Below are 20,047 nucleotides of genomic sequence, written 5' to 3'. Positions count from 1 at the left end.
AACATAGAAAAGATGCGTTGGCAGGGAATCAAACCCGGGACAACTGCTTGGAAGGCAGCTATGATAACCTATATACCACTGACGCCAGCATTTGCGAGGCTGCTTCAGCTGTTCATCCGGAACACCTGCATTGTAACGATGAGCAGAGAGTGACAGAAAATTGGCTGAGGCTCCGTGCCATGTCTGAATTTCGCTGCCTATGAAATTGTGATCACTGCTATCATTATTGTAAGCGCGGCCACCGAGTGAACAATCGACTCGTTACCTGTGACGCAGCGGAGATGTCAATGATCGTAAAGGCGCTAGCAGTGGTGAAGCATTAGTAGAAGTTCACCAAACTTGAGCCTCAGAAGTTATTTTGTGTCAAAAGAATCTGAAACATGAAACTCTGACTTTTCAAAATAGTCGGGCATTTTTGTCAAACAGCCGAATGACTTTCGTGCAATAGAGCAAACAGCGGTTTGCATAATGTAACACAACTTAGAAAAAAGCAACATAGAAAAGATGCCCCTGCCGGGAATCAAACCCAGATCAACTGCTTGAAAGGCAGCTATGCTAACCACTATACCACCGACGCCCGCATTTGCGAGGCTGCTTTCAGCTGTTAATCCGAAACACGTGCATTGCAACGATGGGCAGAGAGTGACAGAAAAGTGGCTGGGGCTCCGTGCCTTGTATGAATTCGGCTGCCTATAGAATTGTGATCACTGCTATCATTATTGTAAGCGCGGCCTCTGAGTCAACAATCGACTCGTTACCTGTGACGCAGCGAAGGTGTCAATGAACGTAAAGGCGATAACAGTGTTTAAGCAGTAGTAGACGTTTGCCCAACTTCAGCCTCAAAAGTTATTTTCTTGCTGAAGAATCTGAAACATGAAACACTGACTTTTTAAAATAGTCGGGCGTTTTCATCAAACAGCCAAATAGTTTTCGCGCAATAGAATAAACAGCATATTGCACAATATAACATAACTTAGCAAAAGCAACATAGAAAAGATGCGTCGGCCGGGAATCAAACTCGGGACAACTGCTTGGAAGGCAGCTATGCTAACCACTATACCACCGACGCCCGCATTTGCGAGGCTGCTTTCAGCTGTTAATCCGAAACACGTGCATTGCAACGATGGGCAGAGAGTGACAGAAAATTGGCTGAGGCTCCGTGCCGTGTCTGAATTTGGCTGCCTAAAAAGTTGTGATCACTGCTAACATTATTGTAAGCGCGGCCTCTGAGTCCAATATCGACTCATTACCTGTGACGCAGTGGAGGTGCCAATGAACGCAATGGCACTAACAGTGGTGAAGCATTATTAAAAGTAAGCCCAACTTCAGCGACAGAAGTTATTTTGTTGCAGAAGAGTCTGAAACATGAAACTTTGACTTTTTGAAATAGTTTGGCGTTTTCGTAAAACAGCCGAATGGCTTTCGTGCAATGGAATAAACAACGTCTTGCACATTATAACACAACTTAGAAAAGAGCAACATAGAAAAGATGCGTCGGCCGGGAATCAAACTCGGGTCAACTCCTTGGAATGCAGCTATGCTAACCACTATACCACCGACGCCGGCATTTGCGAGGCTGCTTTCAGCTGTTCATCCGGAACACGTACATTGCAACGATGGGAAGAGAGTGACAGAAAAATGGCTGGGGCTTCGTGCCGTGTCTGAATTTGGCTGGCTATAAAATTGTGATCACTGCTATCATTATTGTAAGCGAGGCCTCTGAGTGAACAATCGTCTCGTTACCTGTGACGCAGCGGAAGTGTCAATGAACGCAAAGGCGCTAACAGTAGTGAAGCATTAGTAGAAGTTAGCCCAACATCAGCCTCAGAAGTTATTTTGCTGCAGAAGAATCTGAAACATGAAACTCTGACTTTTTAAAATAGTCGGGCGTTTTCGTCAAAGAGCCGAAAGGCTTTCGTGCAATCGAATAAACAGCATATTGCACAATATAACACAACTTAGCAAAAGCAACATGGAAAAGATGCGTCGGCCGGGAATCAAACCCGGGACAACTGCTTGGAAGGCAGCTATGCTAACCACCATATCACCGACGCTTGCATATGCGAGGCTGCTTTCAGCTGTTCATCCGGAACACGTGCATTGTAACGATGGGCAGAGAGTGATAGAATATTGCCTGGTGCTCCGTCCCGTGTCTGAATTTGGCTGCCTATAAAATTGTGATCACTGCTATCATTATTGTAAGCGCGGCCTCTGAGTCAACAATCGTCTCATTACCTGTGACGCAGCGGAGATGTCAATGAATGTAAAGGCGCTAACAGTAGTGAAGCATTGGTTGAAGTTCGCCAAACTTGAGCCTCAGAAGTTATTTTGTGTCAGAAGAATCTGAAACACGAAACTCTGATTTTTTTAAAAAAGTTGGGTCCTTTTGTCAAACAGCCGAATAGCTTTCGTGCAGCAGAAATAACAGTGTATTGCACAACGTAACACAGCTCAGCAAAAGCAACAAAGAAAAGATGCGTCGGCCGGGAATCGAACCCGGGTCAACTGCTTGGAAGGCAGCTATGCTAACCACTATACCACTGACGAAGGCATTTGCGAGGCTGCATTCAGCTGTTCATAGGGAACACGTGCATTGTACCGATGGGCAGAGAGTAACACACAATTGTCTAGGGCTCCGTGCCGTGTCTGAATTTGGCTGCCTATAAAATTGTGATCAATGCTATTATCATTGTAAGCACGGCGTCTTAGCCAACAATGGACTCGTTACTTGTGACGCATCGGAGGTGTCAATGAATGTAAAGGCGCTAACAGTAGTGAAGCATTAGTAGAAGTTAGCCCAACATCAGCCTCAGAAGGTATTTCGCTGCAGAAGAATCTTAAACATGAAACTTTGACTTTTTAAAATAGTCGGGCGTTTTCGTCAAACAGCCGAATGGCTTTCGTGCAATAGAATAAAACGCATATTGCATAATATAACACAACTTAGCAAAAACAACTTAGAAAAGATGCGTTGGCCGGGAATCAAACCCGGGTGAACTGCTTGGAAGGCAGCTATGCTAACCACTATATCACTGACGCCGGCATTTGCGAGGCTGCTTCAGCTGTTCATCCGTGACACGTGCATTGCAACGATGGGCAGAGAGTGACAGAAAATTGGCTGAGGCTCCGTCCCGTGTCTGAATTTGGCTGCCCATAAAATTGTGATCACTGCTATCATTATTGTAAGCGCGGCCTCCGAGTGAACAATCGACTCGTTACCTGTGACGCAGCGGAGATGTCAATGATTGTAAAGGCGCTAACAGTGGTGAAGCATTAGTAGAAGTTAGCCCAACTTGAGCTTCAGAAGTTATTTTGTGCCAGAAGAATCTGAAACATGAAACTCTGACTTTTTAAAATAATTGGGCCTTTTCGTCAAACAGCCGAATGGCTTTCGTGGAAGGGAATTAACAGTGAATTGCACAATGTAACACAGCTCAGCAAAAGCAACAAAGAAAAGATGCGTCAGCCGGGAATCGAACCCGGGTCAACTGCTTGGAAGGCAGCTATGCTGACCACTATATCACCGACGATGGCATTTGCGAGGCTGCTTTCAGCTGTTCATCGGGAACACTTGCATTGTAACGATGGGCAGAGAGTGACAGAAAATTGGATGCGGCTCCGTGCTGTGTCTGAATTTGGCTGCCTATAAAATTGTGATCACTGCTATCATTATTGTAAGCACGGCCCCTTAGTGAACAATAGACTCGTTACCTGTGACGCAGCGGAGATGTCAATGAACGTAAAGGCGCTAACAGTGGTGAAGCATTATTAGAAGTTAGCCCAACTTCAGTGTCAGAAGCTATTTTGTTGCAAATTAATCTGAAACATGAAACTCTGACTTTTTAAAATAGTTGGGTGTTTTCGTTAAACAGCCGAATGGCTTTCGTGCAATAAAATAAACAGCGTATTGCACAATATACCACAACTTGAAAAAGAGCAACATAGAAAAGGTGCGTCAGCTGGGAATCAAACCCGGGTCAACTGCTTGGAAGGCAGCTATGCTAACCACCATATCACCGACGCTTGCATATGCGAGGCTGCTTTCAGCTGTTCATCCGGAACACGTGCATTGTAACGATGGGCAGAGAGTGATAGAATATTGCCTGGTGCTCCGTCCCGTGTCTGAATTTGGCTGCCTATAAAATTGTGATCAATGCTATTATCATTGTAAGCACGGCCTCTTAGCCAACAATCGACTCGTTACTTGTGACGCATCGGAGGTGTCAATGAATGTAATGGCGCTTACAGTAGTGAAGCGTTAGTAGAAGTTAGCCCAACATCAGCCTCAGAAGGTATTTCGCTGCAGAAGAATCTTAAACATGAAACTTTGACTTTTTAAAATAGTCGGGCGTTTTCGTGAAACAGCTGAATGGCTTTCGTGCAATAGAATAAAACGCATATTGCACAATATAACACAACTTAGCAAAAGCAACTTAGAAAAGATGCGTTGGCCGGGAATCAAACCCGGGTGAACTGCTTGGAAGGCAGCTATGCTAACCACTATATCACTGACACCGGCGTTTGCGAGGCTGCTTCAGCTGTTCATCCGTGACACGTGCATTGTAACGATGGGCAGAGAGTGACAGAAAATTGGCTGAGGCTCCGTGCCGTGTCTGAATTTGGCTGCCTAAAAAGTTGTGATCACTGCTATCATTATTGTAAGCGCGGCCTCTTAGTCAACAATCGACTCGTTACCTATGACGCAGCGGAGGTGTCAATGAATGTAAAGGCGATAACAGTAGTGAAGCATTAGTAGAAGCTAGCCCAACTTCAGCCTCAGAAGTTATTTTGCTGCAGAAGAATCTGAAACATGAAACTCTGACTTTTTAAAATAGTCGGGCGTTTTCGTCAAACAGCCGAAAGGCTTTCGTGCAATGGAAAAAACAGCGTCTTGCACATTATAACACAACTTAAATAAGAGCAACATAGAAAAGATGCGTTGGCCAGGAATCAAACCCGGGATAACTGCTTGGAAGGCAGCTATGCTAACCACTATACCACTGACGCCAGCATTTGTGAGGCTGCTTCAGCTGTTCATCCGGAACACGTGCATTGTAACGATAGGCAGAGAGTGACAGAAAAGTGGCTGGGGCTTCGTGCCGTGTCTGAATTTGGCTGCCTATAAAATTGTGATCACTGCTATCATTATTGTAAGCGAGGCCTCTGAGTGAACAATCGTCTCGTTACCTGTGACGCAGCGGAAGTGTCAATGAACGCAAAGGCGCTAACAGTAGTGAAGCATTAGTAGAAGTTAGCCCAACATCAGCCTCAGAAGTTATTTTGCTGCAGAAGAATCTGAAACATGAAACTCAGACTTTTTAAAATAGTCGGGCGTTTTCGTCAAACAGCCGAAAGGCTTTCGTGCAATCGAATAAACAGCATATTGCACAATATAACACAACTTAGCAAAAGCAACATGGAAAAGATGCGTCGGCCGGGAATCAAACCCGGGTCAACAGCTTGGAAGGCAGCTATGCTAACCACTATACCACCGACGCCCGCATTTGTGAGGCTGCTTTCAGCTGTTCATCCAGAAAACGTACATTGCAACGATGGGCAGAGAGTAACAGAAAGTTGGCTTGGGCTACGTGCCGTGTCTGATTTTTGCTGCCTAAAAGTTGTGATCACTGCTATCATTATTGTAAGCGCGGCCTCCGAGTGAACAATCGACTCGTTACCTGTGACGCAGCGGAGATGTCAATGAATGTAAAGGCGCTAACAGTAGTGAAGCATTGGTAGAAGTTAGCCCAACATCAGCCTCAGAAGTTATTTCGTTGCAGGAGAATCTGAAACATGAAACTTTGACTTTTTAAAATAGTTGGGCGTTTTCGTTAAACAGCCGATTGGCTTTCATGCAATGGAATAAACAACGTCTTGCACATTATAACAAAATTTAGAAAAGAGCAACATAGAAAAGATGCGTCGGCAGGGAATCAAACCCGGGACAACTGCTTGGAAGGCAGCTATGCTAACCACTATACGACTGAAGCCAGCATTTGCGAGGCTGCTTCAGCTGTTCATCCGGAACACGTGCATTGTAACGATGGGCAGAGAGTGACAGAAAGTTGGCTGAGGCTCCGTGCCGTGTCTGAATTTGGCTGCGTATAAAATTGTGATCACTGCTATCATTATTGTAAGCGCGGCCTCCGAGTGAACAATCGACTCGTTACCTGTGACGCAGCGGAGATGTCAATAATTTTAAAGGCGCTAACAATGGTGAAGCATTAGTAGAAGTTAGCCCAACTTGAGCCTCAGAAGTTATTTTGTGCCAGAAGAATCTGAAACATGAAACTCTGACTTTTTAAAATAATTGGGCCTTTTCGTGAAACAGCCGAATGGCTTTCGTGGAAGGGAATTAACAGTGTATTGCACAATGTAACACAACTCAGCAAAAGCAACAAAGAAAAGATGCGTCAGCCGGGAATCGAACCCGGGTCAACTGCTTGGAAGGCAGCTATGCTGACCACTATATCACCGACGATGGCATTTGCGAGGCTGCTTTCAGCTGTTCATCGGGAACACTTGCATTCTAACGATGGGCAGAGAGTGATAGAATATTGCCTGGTGCTCCGTCCCGTGTCTGAATTTGGCTGTCTATAAAATTGTGATCATTGCTATCATTATTGTAAGCGCGGCCTCTGAGTCAACAATCGTCTCGTTACCTGTGACGCAGTGGAGATGTCAATGAATGTAAAGGCGCTAACAGTAGTGAAGCATTGGTAGAAGTTAGCCCAACATCAGCCTCAGAAGTTATTTCGCTGCAGAAGAACCTGAAACATGAAACTTTGGCTTTTTAAAATAGTTGGGCGTTTTCGTGAAACAGCCGATTGGCTTTCATGCAATGGAATAAACAGCGTCTTGCACATTAAAACACAATTTAGAAAAGAGCCACATAGAAAAGATGCGTCGGCAGGGAATCAAACCCGGGACAACTGCTTGGAAGGCAGCTATGCTAACCTATATACCACTGACGCCAGCATTTGCGAGGCTGCTTCAGCTGTTCATCCGGAACACCTGCATTGTAACGATGGACAGAGAGTGACAGAAAATTGGCTGAGGCTCCGTGCCGTGTCTGAATTTCGCTGCCTATAAAATTGTGATCACTGCTATCAGTATTGTAAGCGCGGCCACCGAGTGAACAATCGACTCGTTACCTGTGATGCAGCGGAGATGTCAATGATCGTAAAGGCGCTAGCAGTGGTGAAGCATTAGTAGAAGTTCGCCAAACTTGAGCCTCAGAAGTTATTTTGTGTCAGAAGAATCTGAAACACGAAACTCTGACTTTTTAAAATAGTTGGGTCCTCTTGTCAAACAGCCGAATAGCTTTCGTGCAGCAGAAATAACAGTGTATTGCACAACGTAACACAACTCAGCAAAAGCAACAAAGAAAAGATGCGTCGGCCGGGAATCGAACCCGGGTCAACTGCTTGGAAGGCAGCTATGCTAACCACTATACCACTGACGCCGGCATTTGCGAGGCTGCATTCAGCTGTTCATCGGGAACACGTGCATTGTACCGATGGGCAGAGAGTAACACACAATTGTCTAGGGCTCTGTGCCGTGTCTGAATTTGGCTGCCTATAAAATTGTGATCAATGCTATTATCATTGTAAGCACGGCCTCTTAGCCAACAATCGACTCGTTACTTGTGACGCATCGGAGGTGTCAATGAATGTAATGGCGCTAACAGTAGTGAAGCATTAGTAGAAGTTAGGCCAACTGCAGCCTCAGAAGTTATTTTGCTGCAGAAGAATCTGAAACATGAAACTCTGACTTTTTAAAATAGTCGGGCGTTTTCGTCAAACAGCTGAATGGCTTTCGTGCAGTAGAATAAAACGCATATTGCACAATATACACAACTTAGCAAAAGCAACATAGAAAAGATGCGTCGGCCGGGAATCAAACCGGGGTCAACTGCTTGGAAGGCAGCTATGCTAACCACTATATCACTGACGCTGGCATTTGCGAGGCTGCTTTCTGCTGTTCATCCCGAACACGTACATTGTAACTATGGGCATAGGGTGAGAGAAAAGTGGCTGGGGCTCCGTGCCTTGTATGAATTCGGCTGCCTATAAAATTGCGATCACTGCTATCATTATTGTAAGCGAGGCCTCTGAGTCAACAATCGACTCGTTACATGTGATGGTGTCAATGAACGTAAAGGCGCTAACAGTAATGAAGCAGTAGTAGACGTTTGCCCAACTTCAGCCTCAAAATTTAATTTCTTGCAGAAGAATCTGAAACATGAAACTCTGACTTTTTAAAATAGTCGGGCGTTTTCATCAAACAGCTGAATGGCTTTCGTGCAATAGAATAAACAGCATATTGCACAATATAACACAACTTAGCAAAAGCAACATGGAAAAGATGCGTCGGCCGGGAATCAAACCCGGGACAACTGCTTGGAAGGCAGCTATGCTAACCACCATATCACCGACGCTTGCATATGCGAGGCTGCTTTCAGCTGTTCATCCGGAACACGTGCATTGTAACGATGGGCAGAGAGTGATAGAATATTGCCTGGTGCTCCGTCCCGTGTCTGAATTTGGCTGCCTATAAAATTGTGATCACTGCTATCATTATTGTAAGCGCGGCCTCTGAGTCAACAATCGTCTCATTACCTGTGACGCAGCGGAGATGTCAATGAATGTAAAGGCGCTAACAGTAGTGAAGCATTGGTTGAAGTTCGCCAAACTTGAGCCTCAGAAGTTATTTTGTGTCAGAAGAATCTGAAACACGAAACTCTGATTTTTTTAAAAAAGTTGGGTCCTTTTGTCAAACAGCCGAATAGCTTTCGTGCAGCAGAAATAACAGTGTATTGCACAACGTAACACAGCTCAGCAAAAGCAACAAAGAAAAGATGCGTCGGCCGGGAATCGAACCCGGGTCAACTGCTTGGAAGGCAGCTATGCTAACCACTATACCACTGACGAAGGCATTTGCGAGGCTGCATTCAGCTGTTCATAGGGAACACGTGCATTGTACCGATGGGCAGAGAGTAACACACAATTGTCTAGGGCTCCGTGCCGTGTCTGAATTTGGCTGCCTATAAAATTGTGATCAATGCTATTATCATTGTAAGCACGGCGTCTTAGCCAACAATGGACTCGTTACTTGTGACGCATCGGAGGTGTCAATGAATGTAAAGGCGCTAACAGTAGTGAAGCATTAGTAGAAGTTAGCCCAACATCAGCCTCAGAAGGTATTTCGCTGCAGAAGAATCTTAAACATGAAACTTTGACTTTTTAAAATAGTCGGGCGTTTTCGTCAAACAGCCGAATGGCTTTCGTGCAATAGAATAAAACGCATATTGCATAATATAACACAACTTAGCAAAAACAACTTAGAAAAGATGCGTTGGCCGGGAATCAAACCCGGGTGAACTGCTTGGAAGGCAGCTATGCTAACCACTATATCACTGACGCCGGCATTTGCGAGGCTGCTTCAGCTGTTCATCCGTGACACGTGCATTGCAACGATGGGCAGAGAGTGACAGAAAATTGGCTGAGGCTCCGTCCCGTGTCTGAATTTGGCTGCCCATAAAATTGTGATCACTGCTATCATTATTGTAAGCGCGGCCTCCGAGTGAACAATCGACTCGTTACCTGTGACGCAGCGGAGATGTCAATGATTGTAAAGGCGCTAACAGTGGTGAAGCATTAGTAGAAGTTAGCCCAACTTGAGCTTCAGAAGTTATTTTGTGCCAGAAGAATCTGAAACATGAAACTCTGACTTTTTAAAATAATTGGGCCTTTTCGTCAAACAGCCGAATGGCTTTCGTGGAAGGGAATTAACAGTGAATTGCACAATGTAACACAGCTCAGCAAAAGCAACAAAGAAAAGATGCGTCAGCCGGGAATCGAACCCGGGTCAACTGCTTGGAAGGCAGCTATGCTGACCACTATATCACCGACGATGGCATTTGCGAGGCTGCTTTCAGCTGTTCATCGGGAACACTTGCATTGTAACGATGGGCAGAGAGTGACAGAAAATTGGATGCGGCTCCGTGCTGTGTCTGAATTTGGCTGCCTATAAAATTGTGATCACTGCTATCATTATTGTAAGCACGGCCCCTTAGTGAACAATAGACTCGTTACCTGTGACGCAGCGGAGATGTCAATGAACGTAAAGGCGCTAACAGTGGTGAAGCATTATTAGAAGTTAGCCCAACTTCAGTGTCAGAAGCTATTTTGTTGCAAATTAATCTGAAACATGAAACTCTGACTTTTTAAAATAGTTGGGTGTTTTCGTTAAACAGCCGAATGGCTTTCGTGCAATAAAATAAACAGCGTATTGCACAATATACCACAACTTGAAAAAGAGCAACATAGAAAAGGTGCGTCAGCTGGGAATCAAACCCGGGTCAACTGCTTGGAAGGCAGCTATGCTAACCACCATATCACCGACGCTTGCATATGCGAGGCTGCTTTCAGCTGTTCATCCGGAACACGTGCATTGTAACGATGGGCAGAGAGTGATAGAATATTGCCTGGTGCTCCGTCCCGTGTCTGAATTTGGCTGCCTATAAAATTGTGATCAATGCTATTATCATTGTAAGCACGGCCTCTTAGCCAACAATCGACTCGTTACTTGTGACGCATCGGAGGTGTCAATGAATGTAATGGCGCTTACAGTAGTGAAGCGTTAGTAGAAGTTAGCCCAACATCAGCCTCAGAAGGTATTTCGCTGCAGAAGAATCTTAAACATGAAACTTTGACTTTTTAAAATAGTCGGGCGTTTTCGTGAAACAGCTGAATGGCTTTCGTGCAATAGAATAAAACGCATATTGCACAATATAACACAACTTAGCAAAAGCAACTTAGAAAAGATGCGTTGGCCGGGAATCAAACCCGGGTGAACTGCTTGGAAGGCAGCTATGCTAACCACTATATCACTGACACCGGCGTTTGCGAGGCTGCTTCAGCTGTTCATCCGTGACACGTGCATTGTAACGATGGGCAGAGAGTGACAGAAAATTGGCTGAGGCTCCGTGCCGTGTCTGAATTTGGCTGCCTAAAAAGTTGTGATCACTGCTATCATTATTGTAAGCGCGGCCTCTTAGTCAACAATCGACTCGTTACCTATGACGCAGCGGAGGTGTCAATGAATGTAAAGGCGATAACAGTAGTGAAGCATTAGTAGAAGCTAGCCCAACTTCAGCCTCAGAAGTTATTTTGCTGCAGAAGAATCTGAAACATGAAACTCTGACTTTTTAAAATAGTCGGGCGTTTTCGTCAAACAGCCGAAAGGCTTTCGTGCAATGGAAAAAACAGCGTCTTGCACATTATAACACAACTTAAATAAGAGCAACATAGAAAAGATGCGTTGGCCAGGAATCAAACCCGGGATAACTGCTTGGAAGGCAGCTATGCTAACCACTATACCACTGACGCCAGCATTTGTGAGGCTGCTTCAGCTGTTCATCCGGAACACGTGCATTGTAACGATAGGCAGAGAGTGACAGAAAAGTGGCTGGGGCTTCGTGCCGTGTCTGAATTTGGCTGCCTATAAAATTGTGATCACTGCTATCATTATTGTAAGCGAGGCCTCTGAGTGAACAATCGTCTCGTTACCTGTGACGCAGCGGAAGTGTCAATGAACGCAAAGGCGCTAACAGTAGTGAAGCATTAGTAGAAGTTAGCCCAACATCAGCCTCAGAAGTTATTTTGCTGCAGAAGAATCTGAAACATGAAACTCAGACTTTTTAAAATAGTCGGGCGTTTTCGTCAAACAGCCGAAAGGCTTTCGTGCAATCGAATAAACAGCATATTGCACAATATAACACAACTTAGCAAAAGCAACATGGAAAAGATGCGTCGGCCGGGAATCAAACCCGGGTCAACAGCTTGGAAGGCAGCTATGCTAACCACTATACCACCGACGCCCGCATTTGTGAGGCTGCTTTCAGCTGTTCATCCAGAAAACGTACATTGCAACGATGGGCAGAGAGTAACAGAAAGTTGGCTTGGGCTACGTGCCGTGTCTGAATTTTGCTGCCTAAAAGTTGTGATCACTGCTATCATTATTGTAAGCGCGGCCTCCGAGTGAACAATCGACTCGTTACCTGTGACGCAGCGGAGATGTCAATGAATGTAAAGGCGCTAACAGTAGTGAAGCATTGGTAGAAGTTAGCCCAACATCAGCCTCAGAAGTTATTTCGTTGCAGGAGAATCTGAAACATGAAACTTTGACTTTTTAAAATAGTTGGGCGTTTTCGTTAAACAGCCGATTGGCTTTCATGCAATGGAATAAACAACGTCTTGCACATTATAACAAAATTTAGAAAAGAGCAACATAGAAAAGATGCGTCGGCAGGGAATCAAACCCGGGACAACTGCTTGGAAGGCAGCTATGCTAACCACTATACGACTGAAGCCAGCATTTGCGAGGCTGCTTCAGCTGTTCATCCGGAACACGTGCATTGTAACGATGGGCAGAGAGTGACAGAAAGTTGGCTGAGGCTCCGTGCCGTGTCTGAATTTGGCTGCGTATAAAATTGTGATCACTGCTATCATTATTGTAAGCGCGGCCTCCGAGTGAACAATCGACTCGTTACCTGTGACGCAGCGGAGATGTCAATAATTTTAAAGGCGCTAACAATGGTGAAGCATTAGTAGAAGTTAGCCCAACTTGAGCCTCAGAAGTTATTTTGTGCCAGAAGAATCTGAAACATGAAACTCTGACTTTTTAAAATAATTGGGCCTTTTCGTGAAACAGCCGAATGGCTTTCGTGGAAGGGAATTAACAGTGTATTGCACAATGTAACACAACTCAGCAAAAGCAACAAAGAAAAGATGCGTCAGCCGGGAATCGAACCCGGGTCAACTGCTTGGAAGGCAGCTATGCTGACCACTATATCACCGACGATGGCATTTGCGAGGCTGCTTTCAGCTGTTCATCGGGAACACTTGCATTCTAACGATGGGCAGAGAGTGATAGAATATTGCCTGGTGCTCCGTCCCGTGTCTGAATTTGGCTGTCTATAAAATTGTGATCATTGCTATCATTATTGTAAGCGCGGCCTCTGAGTCAACAATCGTCTCGTTACCTGTGACGCAGTGGAGATGTCAATGAATGTAAAGGCGCTAACAGTAGTGAAGCATTGGTAGAAGTTAGCCCAACATCAGCCTCAGAAGTTATTTCGCTGCAGAAGAACCTGAAACATGAAACTTTGGCTTTTTAAAATAGTTGGGCGTTTTCGTGAAACAGCCGATTGGCTTTCATGCAATGGAATAAACAGCGTCTTGCACATTAAAACACAATTTAGAAAAGAGCCACATAGAAAAGATGCGTCGGCAGGGAATCAAACCCGGGACAACTGCTTGGAAGGCAGCTATGCTAACCTATATACCACTGACGCCAGCATTTGCGAGGCTGCTTCAGCTGTTCATCCGGAACACCTGCATTGTAACGATGGACAGAGAGTGACAGAAAATTGGCTGAGGCTCCGTGCCGTGTCTGAATTTCGCTGCCTATAAAATTGTGATCACTGCTATCAGTATTGTAAGCGCGGCCACCGAGTGAACAATCGACTCGTTACCTGTGATGCAGCGGAGATGTCAATGATCGTAAAGGCGCTAGCAGTGGTGAAGCATTAGTAGAAGTTCGCCAAACTTGAGCCTCAGAAGTTATTTTGTGTCAGAAGAATCTGAAACACGAAACTCTGACTTTTTAAAATAGTTGGGTCCTCTTGTCAAACAGCCGAATAGCTTTCGTGCAGCAGAAATAACAGTGTATTGCACAACGTAACACAACTCAGCAAAAGCAACAAAGAAAAGATGCGTCGGCCGGGAATCGAACCCGGGTCAACTGCTTGGAAGGCAGCTATGCTAACCACTATACCACTGACGCCGGCATTTGCGAGGCTGCATTCAGCTGTTCATCGGGAACACGTGCATTGTACCGATGGGCAGAGAGTAACACACAATTGTCTAGGGCTCTGTGCCGTGTCTGAATTTGGCTGCCTATAAAATTGTGATCAATGCTATTATCATTGTAAGCACGGCCTCTTAGCCAACAATCGACTCGTTACTTGTGACGCATCGGAGGTGTCAATGAATGTAATGGCGCTAACAGTAGTGAAGCATTAGTAGAAGTTAGGCCAACTGCAGCCTCAGAAGTTATTTTGCTGCAGAAGAATCTGAAACATGAAACTCTGACTTTTTAAAATAGTCGGGCGTTTTCGTCAAACAGCTGAATGGCTTTCGTGCAGTAGAATAAAACGCATATTGCACAATATACACAACTTAGCAAAAGCAACATAGAAAAGATGCGTCGGCCGGGAATCAAACCGGGGTCAACTGCTTGGAAGGCAGCTATGCTAACCACTATATCACTGACGCTGGCATTTGCGAGGCTGCTTTCTGCTGTTCATCCCGAACACGTACATTGTAACTATGGGCATAGGGTGAGAGAAAAGTGGCTGGGGCTCCGTGCCTTGTATGAATTCGGCTGCCTATAAAATTGCGATCACTGCTATCATTATTGTAAGCGAGGCCTCTGAGTCAACAATCGACTCGTTACATGTGATGGTGTCAATGAACGTAAAGGCGCTAACAGTAATGAAGCAGTAGTAGACGTTTGCCCAACTTCAGCCTCAAAATTTAATTTCTTGCAGAAGAATCTGAAACATGAAACTCTGACTTTTTAAAATAGTCGGGCGTTTTCATCAAACAGCTGAATGGCTTTCGTGCAATAGAATAAACAGCATATTGCACAATATAACACAACTTAGCAAAAGCAACATGGAAAAGATGCGTCGGTCGGGAATCAAACCCGGGTCAACAGCTTGGAAGGCAGCTATGCTAACCACTACACCACCGACGCCGGAATTGGCGAGGCTGCTTTCAGCTTTTCATCCGGAACACGTGCATGGTAACGATGGGCAGAGAGTGACAGAAAGTTGGCTTGGGCTCCGTGCCGTGCCTGAATTTGGCTGCCTAAAATTGTGATCACTGCTATCATTATTGTAAGCGCGGCCTCCGAGTGAACAATCGACTCTTTACCTGTGACGCAGCGGAGATGTCAATGATCGTAAAGGCGCTAGCAGTGGTGAAGCATTAGCAGAAGTTCGCCAAACTTGAGCCTCAGAAGTTATTTTGTGTCAGAAGAATCTGAAACATGAAACTCTGACTTTTTAAAATAGTCGGGCATTTTCGTCAAACAGCCGAATGACTTTCGTGCAATAGAACAAACAGCGGTTTGCATAATGTAACACAACTTAGAAAAAAGCAACATAGAAAAGATGCGCCGGCCGGGAATCAAACCCAGATCAACTGCTTGGAAGGCAGCTATGCTAACCACTATACCACCGACGCCCGCATTTGCGAGGCTGCTTTCAGCTGTTCATCCGAAACACGTGCATGGCAACGACGGGCAGAGAGTGACAGAAAATTGGCTGAGGCTCCGTGCCGTGTCTGAATTTGGCTGCCTAAAAAGTTGTGATCACTGCTAACATTATTGTAAGCGCGGCCTCTGAGTCCAATATCGACTCATTACCTGTGACGCAATGGAGGTGCCGATGAATGCAAAGGCACTAACAGTGGTGAAGCATTATTAGAAGTAAGCCCAACTTCAGCGACAGAAGTTATTTTGTTGCAGAAGAATCTGAAACATGAAACTTTGACTTTTTAAAATAGTTTGGCGTTTTCGTAAAACAGCCGAATGGCTTTCGTGCAATGGAATAAACAACGTCTTGCACATTATAACACAACTTAGAAAAGAGCAACATAGAAAAGATGCGTTGGCAGGGAATCAAACCCGGGACAACTGCTTGGAAGGCAGCTATGATAACCTATATACCACTGACGCCAGCATTTGCGAGGCTGCTTCAGCTGTTCATCCGGAACACCTGCATTGTAACGATGAGCAGAGAGTGACAGAAAATTGGCTGAGGCTCCGTGCCGTGTCTGAATTTCGCTGCCTATGAAATTGTGATCACGGCTATCATTATTGTAAGCGCGGCCACCGAGTGAACAATCGACTCGTTACCTGTGACGCAGCGGAGATGTGAATGATCGTAAAGGCGCTAGCAGTGGTGAAGCATTAGTAGAAGTTCACCGAACTTGAGCCTCAGAAGTTATTTTGTGTCAAAAGAATCTGAAACATGAAACTCAGACTTTTCAAAATAGTCGGGCATTTTTGTCAAACAGCCGAATGACTTTCGTGCAATAGAGCAAACAGCGGTTTGCATAATGTAACACAACTTAGAAAAAAGCAACATAGAAAAGATGCCCCTGCCGGGAATCAAACCCAGATCAACTGCTTGGAAGGCAGCTATGCTAACCACTATACCACCGACGCCCGCATTTGCGAGGCTGCTTTCAGCTGTTAATCCGAAACACGTGCATTGCAACGATGGGCAGAGAGTGACAGAAAATTGGCTGAGGCTCCGTGCCGTGTCTGAATTTGGCTGCCTAAAAAGTTGTGATCACTGCTAACATTATTGTAAGCGCGGCCTCTGAGTCCAATATCGACTCATTACCTGTGACGCAGTGGAGGTGCCAATGAACGCAATGGCACTAACAGTGGTGAAGCATTATTAAAAGTAAGCCCAACTTCAGCGACAGAAGTTATTTTGTTGCAGAAGAGTCTGAAACATGAAACTTTGACTTTTTAAAATAGTTTGGCGTTTTCGTAAAACAGCCGAATGGCTTTCGTGCAATGGAATAAACAACGTCTTGCACATTATAACACAACTTAGAAAAGAGCAACATAGAAAAGATGCGTCGGCCGGGAATCGAACCCGGGTCAACTGCTTGGAAGGCAGCTATGCTAACCACTATACCACTGACGCCGGCATTTGCGAGGCTGCATTCAGCTGTTCATCGGGAACACGTGCATTGTACCGATTGGCAGAGAGTAACACACAATTGTCTAGGGCTCCGTGCCGTGTCTGAATTTGGCTGCCTATAAAATTGTGATCAATGCTATTATCATTGTAAGCACGGCGTCTTAGCCAACAATGGACTCGTTACTTGTGACGCATCGGAGGTGTCAATGAATGTAAAGGCGCTAACAGTAGTGAAGCATTAGTAGAAGTTAGCCCAACATCAGCCTCAGAAGGTATTTCGCTGCAGAAGAATCTTAAACATGAAACTTTGACTTTTTAAAACAGTCGGGCGTTTTCGTGAAACAGCCGAAAGGCTTTCATGCAATGGAACAAACAGCGGATTGCACAATGTAACACAACTTAGAAAAAAGCAACATAGAAAAGATGCGCCGGCCGGGAATCAAACCCAGATAAACTGTTTGGAAGGCAGCTATGCTAACCACTATACCACCGACGCCTGCATTTGCGAGGCTGCTTTTAGCTGTTCATCCGGAACACGTGCATCGCAAAGATGGGCAGAGAGTGACAGAAAATTGGCTGAGGCTCCGCGCCTTGTCTGAATTTGGCTGCCTATAAAATTGTGATCACTGCTATCATTATTGTAAGCGCAACCTCTGAGTCAACAATCGACTTGTTACCTGTGACGCAGCGGAGGTGTCAATGAACGTAAAGGCGCTAACAGTGGTGAAGCAGTAGTAGAAGTTTGCCACACTTCAACCTCAGAAGTTATCTTGTTGCAGTAGAATCTGAAACATGAAACTCTGACTTTTTAAAATAGCCGGGCGTTTTCGTCAAACAGCCGAATGGCTTTCGTGCAATAGAATAAAACGCATATTGCACAATATAACACAACTTAGCAAAAGCAACTTAGAAAAGATGCGTTGGCCGGGAATCAAACCCGGGTGAACTGCTTGGAAGGCAGCTATGCTAACCACTATATCACTGACGCCGGCATTTGCGAGGCTGCTTCAGCTGTTCATCCGTGACACGTGCATTGCAACGATGGGCAGAGAGTGACAGAAAATTGGCTGAGGCTCCGTCCCGTGTCTGAATTTGGCTGCCCATAAAATTGTGATCACTGCTATCATTATTGTAAGCGCGGCCTCCGAGTGAACAATCGACTCGTTACCTGTGACGCAGCGGAGGTGTCAATTACTGTAAAGGCGCTAACAGTAGTGAATCATTAGTAGAAGTTAGCCCAACATCAGCCTCAGAAGGTATTTCGCTGCAGAAGATTCTGAAACATGAAACTTTGACTTTTTAAAATAGTTGGGCGTTTTCGTGAAACAGCCGACTGGCTTTCGTGCAATAGAATAAACAGCGTCTTGCACAATATAACACAATTTTGAAAAGAGCAACATAGAAAAGATGCGTCGGCGGGGAATCAAACCCGGGACAACTGCTTGGAAGGCAGCTATGCTAACCACTATACGACTGAAGCCAGCATTTGCGAGGCTGCTTCAGCTGTTCATCCGGAACACGTGCATTGTAACGATGGGCAGAGGGTGAGAGAAAATAGGCTGAGGCTCCGTGCCGTGTCTGAATTTGGCTGATTATAAAATTGTGATCACTGCTCTCATTATTGTAAGCGTGGCCTCCGAGTCAACAATCGACTCGATACCTGTGACGCAGCGGAGATATCAATGATCGTAAAGGCGCTAACAGTGGTGAAGCATTAGTAGAAGTTAGCCAAACTTGAGCCTCAGAAGTTATTTTGTGTCAGAAGAATCTGAAACATGAAACTCTGACTTTTTAAAATAGTTGGGACTTTTCGTCGAACAGCCGAATGGCTTTCGTGCAATAGAAATAACAGTGTATTGCACATTGTAACACAACTCAGCAAAAGCAACGAAGAAAAGATGCGTCGGCCCGGACTCGAACCGGGGTCAACTGCTTGGAAGGCAGCTATGCTAACCACTATACCACCGACGCCGGCATTTGCGAGGCTGCTTTCAGCTGTTCATCCGGAACACGTACATTTTAACTATGGGCAGAGGGTGAGAGAAAATAGGCTGGGGCTCCGTGCCGTGTCTGAATTCGGCTGCCTATAAAATTGTGATCACTGCTATCATTATTGTAAGCGAGGCCTCTGAGTCAACACTCAACTCGTTACCTGTGATGGTGTCAATGAACGTAAAGGCGCTAACAGTGTTGAAGCAGTAATAGACGTTTGCCCAACTTCAGCCTCAAAAGTTATTTCCTTGCAGAAGAATCTGAAACATGAAACTGTGACTTTTTAAAATAGTCGGGCATTTTCATCAAACAGCCGAATGGCTTTCGTGCAATAGAATAAACAGCGTATTGCACAATATACCACAACTTGAAAAACAGCTACATAGAAAAGGTGCGTCGGCTTGGAATCAAACCCGAGTCAACTGCTTGGAAGGCAGCTATGCTAACCACTATACCACCGACGCCAGCATTTGCGAGGCTGCTTTCAGCTGTTCATCGGGAACACATGCAGTGTAACGATGGGCAGAGAGTAACAGAAAATTGTCTATGGCATCGTGCCGTGTCTGAATTTGGCTGCCTATAAATATGTGATCACTGCTATTATTATTGTAAGCGCGGCCTCTTAGTCAACAATCGACTCGTTACTTGTGACGCAGCGGAGGTGTCAATGAATGGAAAGGCGCTAACAGTAGTGAAGCATTTGTAGAAGTTAGCCCAACATCAGCCTCAGAATTTATTTCGCTGCAGAAGAATCTGAAACATGAAACTTTGACTTTTTAAATAGTTTGGCGTTTTCGTGAAACAGCCGAATAGCTTTCGTGCAATGGAATAAACAGCGTCTTGCACATTATAACACAATTTAGAAAAGAGCAACATAGAAAAGATGCGTCGGCCGGGAATCAAACCCGGGACAACTGCTTGGAAGGCAGCTATGCTAACCACTATACCACTGACGCCAGCATTAGCGAGGCTGCTTCAGCTGTTCATCCGGAACACGTGCATTGTAACGATGGGCAGAGAGTGACAGAAAATTGGCTGAGGCTCCGTGCCGTGTCTGAATTTGGCTGCCTATAAAATTGTGATCACTGCTACCATTATTGTAAGCGCGGCCTCCGAGTGAACAATAGACTCGTTACATGTGACGCAGCGGAGAAGTCAATGATCGTAAAGGCGCTAACAATGGTGAAGCATTAGTAGAAGTTAGCCCAACTTGAGCCTCAGAAGTTATTTTGTGTCAGAAGAATCTGAAACATGAAACTCTGA

General features: G+C 45.1%; 18 non-coding genes across 18 annotated transcripts; all 18 read right to left on the bottom strand.

Moving 5' to 3' along the window:
* Window positions 1-997: 997 nt before the first annotated feature.
* On the bottom strand, window positions 998-1,069 carry TRNAG-UCC (transfer RNA glycine (anticodon UCC)). The gene has a single exon. It is a non-coding gene; the product is annotated as a tRNA-Gly (tRNA).
* Window positions 1,070-1,982: 913 nt separating this feature from the next.
* TRNAG-UCC (transfer RNA glycine (anticodon UCC)) lies at window positions 1,983-2,054 on the bottom strand. Its single transcript has one exon. It is a non-coding gene; the product is annotated as a tRNA-Gly (tRNA).
* Window positions 2,055-2,475: 421 nt separating this feature from the next.
* TRNAG-UCC (transfer RNA glycine (anticodon UCC)) lies at window positions 2,476-2,547 on the bottom strand. Its single transcript has one exon. It is a non-coding gene; the product is annotated as a tRNA-Gly (tRNA).
* A 911-nt stretch (window positions 2,548-3,458) lies between these two features.
* Window positions 3,459-3,530, bottom strand: TRNAG-UCC (transfer RNA glycine (anticodon UCC)). Its single transcript has one exon. It is a non-coding gene; the product is annotated as a tRNA-Gly (tRNA).
* Window positions 3,531-5,426: 1,896 nt separating this feature from the next.
* Window positions 5,427-5,498, bottom strand: TRNAG-UCC (transfer RNA glycine (anticodon UCC)). Its single transcript has one exon. It is a non-coding gene; the product is annotated as a tRNA-Gly (tRNA).
* A 911-nt stretch (window positions 5,499-6,409) lies between these two features.
* Window positions 6,410-6,481, bottom strand: TRNAG-UCC (transfer RNA glycine (anticodon UCC)). The gene has a single exon. It is a non-coding gene; the product is annotated as a tRNA-Gly (tRNA).
* A 912-nt stretch (window positions 6,482-7,393) lies between these two features.
* On the bottom strand, window positions 7,394-7,465 carry TRNAG-UCC (transfer RNA glycine (anticodon UCC)). Its single transcript has one exon. It is a non-coding gene; the product is annotated as a tRNA-Gly (tRNA).
* Window positions 7,466-8,368: 903 nt separating this feature from the next.
* TRNAG-UCC (transfer RNA glycine (anticodon UCC)) lies at window positions 8,369-8,440 on the bottom strand. The gene has a single exon. It is a non-coding gene; the product is annotated as a tRNA-Gly (tRNA).
* Window positions 8,441-8,861: 421 nt separating this feature from the next.
* On the bottom strand, window positions 8,862-8,933 carry TRNAG-UCC (transfer RNA glycine (anticodon UCC)). Its single transcript has one exon. It is a non-coding gene; the product is annotated as a tRNA-Gly (tRNA).
* A 911-nt stretch (window positions 8,934-9,844) lies between these two features.
* TRNAG-UCC (transfer RNA glycine (anticodon UCC)) lies at window positions 9,845-9,916 on the bottom strand. Its single transcript has one exon. It is a non-coding gene; the product is annotated as a tRNA-Gly (tRNA).
* A 1,896-nt stretch (window positions 9,917-11,812) lies between these two features.
* On the bottom strand, window positions 11,813-11,884 carry TRNAG-UCC (transfer RNA glycine (anticodon UCC)). Its single transcript has one exon. It is a non-coding gene; the product is annotated as a tRNA-Gly (tRNA).
* Window positions 11,885-12,795: 911 nt separating this feature from the next.
* On the bottom strand, window positions 12,796-12,867 carry TRNAG-UCC (transfer RNA glycine (anticodon UCC)). Its single transcript has one exon. It is a non-coding gene; the product is annotated as a tRNA-Gly (tRNA).
* Window positions 12,868-13,779: 912 nt separating this feature from the next.
* On the bottom strand, window positions 13,780-13,851 carry TRNAG-UCC (transfer RNA glycine (anticodon UCC)). Its single transcript has one exon. It is a non-coding gene; the product is annotated as a tRNA-Gly (tRNA).
* A 903-nt stretch (window positions 13,852-14,754) lies between these two features.
* Window positions 14,755-14,826, bottom strand: TRNAG-UCC (transfer RNA glycine (anticodon UCC)). Its single transcript has one exon. It is a non-coding gene; the product is annotated as a tRNA-Gly (tRNA).
* Window positions 14,827-15,245: 419 nt separating this feature from the next.
* TRNAG-UCC (transfer RNA glycine (anticodon UCC)) lies at window positions 15,246-15,317 on the bottom strand. Its single transcript has one exon. It is a non-coding gene; the product is annotated as a tRNA-Gly (tRNA).
* Window positions 15,318-16,723: 1,406 nt separating this feature from the next.
* On the bottom strand, window positions 16,724-16,795 carry TRNAG-UCC (transfer RNA glycine (anticodon UCC)). The gene has a single exon. It is a non-coding gene; the product is annotated as a tRNA-Gly (tRNA).
* A 1,896-nt stretch (window positions 16,796-18,691) lies between these two features.
* On the bottom strand, window positions 18,692-18,763 carry TRNAG-UCC (transfer RNA glycine (anticodon UCC)). Its single transcript has one exon. It is a non-coding gene; the product is annotated as a tRNA-Gly (tRNA).
* A 905-nt stretch (window positions 18,764-19,668) lies between these two features.
* On the bottom strand, window positions 19,669-19,740 carry TRNAG-UCC (transfer RNA glycine (anticodon UCC)). Its single transcript has one exon. It is a non-coding gene; the product is annotated as a tRNA-Gly (tRNA).
* Between the last annotated feature and the right edge of the window lie 307 nt (window positions 19,741-20,047).

Source organism: Rhipicephalus microplus, chromosome 8 (assembly GCF_043290135.1).
Source record: "Rhipicephalus microplus isolate Deutch F79 chromosome 8, USDA_Rmic, whole genome shotgun sequence".
In the NCBI taxonomy this organism is placed as follows: Eukaryota; Metazoa; Arthropoda; class Arachnida; order Ixodida; family Ixodidae; genus Rhipicephalus; species Rhipicephalus microplus.
The sequence above is the reverse complement of the archived record's forward strand: the minus strand, read 5'-3'. Positions and strand labels throughout refer to the sequence as shown.